The following is a 3,577-nucleotide window of genomic DNA, read 5'->3' as shown; positions in this document are numbered from 1 at the left end:
AGGGCAAAGGAGAAAATTTGGAACTAAAAAAAAAAGAACATAAAAATCCAATAGGCAGATCAACAAACATGAGAATAATACTAATATCTCAAAAAGTTATAAGGGGATAGGATCCTAGAATTTAGAGCTGGAAGATATGTCAGCTAAACATCACATTGGCTTAGGTGATTCTATATTCTCATACTTGTGCCAAATAATTCTTGCTGCTCCATATTTTTTTTAATATGTATACATTCGTGTATTCATTCATTCGTCAAATATTCGTGAGCATCAGACAACATATTCTGAGTGCTTGGGGAAATGTTTACAAAATTTTGTCCCTGCCTTTAGGAACTTATAGTGTAATACAGGAAATAAGATATGGAGACAACTAGCATACAAAGTAGGGAATAATTTGAGCGCCATAAAAGAAATATAAATCAGGTTGCAGGTTTGAGAAAGGAGAGATGCATCAGCTTCCTCTGAAACTTCCTAGTTTGTTTATTTGTTTTGTTCTATAATAGGTTGGAGAGGGAGGCATGATGGTTGATTTAGCTACTGGATATGTCCATTTTACCCTTAAAATTTTCTTATGTTTTTAACACTTGGATTTCATCAAAGAGGAGAAAGTGTGTGTGTGTGTGTGTGTGTGTGTGTGTGTGTGTGTGTGCCGTATACAGCCTCAAAGAATTAACATAAAAGGAGTTGCACCAGGGCATTAAAAATAAAGGCAAAACCTCAAGAGACTAGATAGTTTTGGGCTACTTGGATAACAAAGCCCCATGGAGACCCAAGAGTCTAGGTGGAGAGAGTACAGCAGTGTGTTAAGTGGAGGTTCTAGAGGGAATACACACCCACTGGAAAAAAAAAAATATTAGAATGGCTCTTGACCCTATAATCTTTGGATAATCTGTTTATCAAAACAGAGATACTGGAGAAGAGCAGCGGATATAGATGAGGCTTTTCCTCCCCCTTTCCACCATTTATTTTTCAAATGGATTGTGCTCTTCTAAGAAGTCTCTTGGCAGCTAGGTGTTGCAGTGGATAGTGCAACACAGCTGGAGTCTGGAAGACCTACGTTCAAATTTGGCCTCAGACACTTACTAGCTGTGTGACCCTGGGCAACTCCCTTAACCCTGTCTGCCTCAGTGTCCTCATTTATAAAATGAGCAGGAGAAGGAAATGCAAGACAGTCCAGTATCTTTGCCAAGAAAATACTAAATGGGGTCATAAAGAAATGGACATGGCTTTAGGAGCTTGTACCAGAAAGTCTCCGGGCTGCTGCTGGGCTTCACGCGGCGGCGGCTCCTCGGCCAGCCCCACCTCCTTCAACCACAGGCTGGGCTCCTGTAACCCACGAGCCCCGTCGGGCCGCCGGCCCCCAACTCCGCTTCACAGCCACGCCTCTCTGAGGCGCCCAGTGCCCCAGCTCGGGCAGAGAGCCCACCAGTAGCAACTGCGGCCGGCCCGGGCCACTCAGGGAGGCGCTACCAGCAACGCCTCAGGCTCCCCCCCCCCACCAGCTCCCGCCCCCCCCGCCCCAGACGACGGCCCCGGAGGGACCAGCTCCAGCCTTCCTTTCTCCCCCTCCCCTTCCTTCTTTCCCTCCGCCTTCTCCTTCCACTCCTCCTCCCTCCTCCCTCCTCCCCACTGGGCCGCGGCCACCTTAGGGGGACAGCGGGTTCACACGCCGCGGGAAACAACTTGAAGCAGCTTCAACCTCACCTTTTCAATAGATATTGTTGACGGTGAAAATGCAAAAAAGAATGCCCCGCAGAGTTTCGCAAACAGAGTTCCAGTCCACTGTCTTCTACTATGTCCTATGCGATTGTCAGCCCAGCTTCTTGTCCATCAACAACATCTGTTTAGGTATACGAACTGATGTACTGATTCAGTTGCCTGGCCATCCCACGGCATATCATTCTGGAGAAGGGGCATTTTTCATCCTTTTTTTTCCCCTTTATGGAAGCTCCGTAATGTTCTGGGGCTTGATATGATCAGCACAACATTATCCACAAACAGGAACATCAGAGGACCTCACTGTTCGCTTTTACTCTGTATAGACCATCTTCCATGACACTGACGTGTACCTTTGGTGAGCATGCCTCTTGTGTTTTGTTTGGTGTTAGTAATCGAAATGTTGCTTACCAGAGGTATCTCTGCATTCCTCAAGAAATCTTGGATTAACATAGTCACAAGAAACTCCTCATTTGGAAGGGAGCCCTTAAGTGGTAGTGTTCTAATATGTGAAGTTGAAGGCTGCTTTATTGTCCAAAAAACCACTAGATACATTGGAATACTGTTTTCTCTGTACCTTTCAGGCCAATGGGTGACTGTAAAGATACATGATATGCTGTAGGAAATCTTTTGTGAATGCTGACAGGTTCATAGTTTTAAGGTTCCCATGATATGTGCATAGATCATTCTTGCAAAGACCTCATAGTAGTAGTGTGTTTCTTCCTCCTTCGGTTCATCCCATTCTGACCCCCAAGGGGCCAGGTATACATTGGGGGTGAGGGTGTTAGCCATAGAGTCAAGACAGAGTGAGAGCATTGTAGAGGCTAAAGAAGTGAGGAAAGAGGGGCACCTGGTCTCTGGGGCCAAAGTCCACTTCAAAATGACAGGGTTCATCATGGAGGCCGGTGTCAAGCTAGGGATGCAATCCATTTCAATTGCCACAGCCTGTACCATTTACCATAAATTTTTCTATGAGACCAAATTAGATGCATATGACCTTTACCTCATAGACATGTCAGCCATTTACTTGGCAGGACAAGAGACATCATCAGTGTCTCCCACAGGTATTTAAATCCCAAGAGTGAACCTTTGGAGTTAGACTCCTGGTTCTGGGAACTGAACAGCATTGTTTGGTGTGAATTACTCATGTTGGGACTTTTGCATTTCCGGGTCTCCTTCCAGCATCCCCACAAATATCTGCTCCACTACCTTATTTTTTTAAAGAATTGGATGAAGCCTCACTGCTGGGAGAGGACTCCTGTCTCTCTGGCAGCCTGGACACTGCTGCGGGACATGGAGCTTTGTGCCTTCAGTATCCCACCCAGCACATAGCTGTTGCAATGCTCTGCCAATTCTGACTCAGAAAAGCCCTGGTGGCAGGTTTTTAGTGAAGACCTTACCAAGCCAGTCATTAATAATATTGTGTCTAACCTGATTCAGATTTACACAATGGACACAGAAATTCCTTAATTGTTCTAGGGCCATCCAAGGAGAAGCAAACTTGCTTTTGTCTGAGGGCTGGATTTGACCCAATAAAAATGAGTCCCAACTTCAAAAAATTGCTAAATCACAGGGACCAGCTTTGCATTAGCAAAAGGGGAACAACTAAACTTGGATTGCTTTCGGATTGCTCTTTGGTATCTGTGGTGGCTCCTTGAGCAGGTTTGCTCGTTGTTTGGATACAAATAGGTCCATGTTGAAAAAGGAATGTATTGTGTTCATTTGCCTTTTGCACCTTAGGAATTTTTTGAAGATGAACCTTTTGAATTTGATACAGACTGTATTTAGACATCTCTTCATCAAAACAAAAGCCAAAATCCTACTAGGTGTTTGTGTTGTCCTTCTGAGTCGTGTGAAGTTG

At 44.9% G+C, this 3,577-nt stretch overlaps 1 pseudogene; it reads left to right on the top strand.

Annotated features, from left to right (window-relative positions):
* Positions 1-2,512: 2,512 nt before the first annotated feature.
* Positions 2,513-3,186, top strand: LOC118855751 (annotated as a pseudogene).
* Positions 3,187-3,577: the final 391 nt, after the last annotated feature.

This window comes from Trichosurus vulpecula, chromosome 7, assembly GCF_011100635.1.
Source record: "Trichosurus vulpecula isolate mTriVul1 chromosome 7, mTriVul1.pri, whole genome shotgun sequence".
Taxonomy (NCBI): Eukaryota; Metazoa; Chordata; class Mammalia; order Diprotodontia; family Phalangeridae; genus Trichosurus; species Trichosurus vulpecula.
Note: the sequence above shows the minus strand (reverse complement) of the source record. Positions and strands in the feature narration are given on the sequence as shown.